Below are 335 nucleotides of genomic sequence, written 5' to 3'. Positions count from 1 at the left end.
CCAATTTTTTTTATTTTTTTATTTTTATTTTCGGCTGCAACAAATGTTAATGGTTTTGTTCATTATTCTCACTCACTTGAAAAAATAATAAGAGGAAACTAAAAAAGGGCGTTTTCTAGGAAAATCCTAACGATTGACACTGAAAAAAAAAAAATGGAATAGTGAAAAATTACATATTTTGCGGCCTTTTCTGTCGAGTCACAAGACACAATATGATCTGCTTTAAGGTTCAAGTTTATTTATTTATGTATTTATTAATTTGTGTGATATTCATGCAAAACAGCCACCTGAAAAAAGGTGTAAAAATGCCTGCGTTGACAGGTGGTGTAAAAAAA

Source organism: Festucalex cinctus, chromosome 6, assembly GCF_051991245.1.
Source record: "Festucalex cinctus isolate MCC-2025b chromosome 6, RoL_Fcin_1.0, whole genome shotgun sequence".
Lineage (NCBI taxonomy): Eukaryota > Metazoa > Chordata > Actinopteri > Syngnathiformes > Syngnathidae > Festucalex > Festucalex cinctus.
This window is presented reverse-complemented; position numbering follows the sequence as displayed.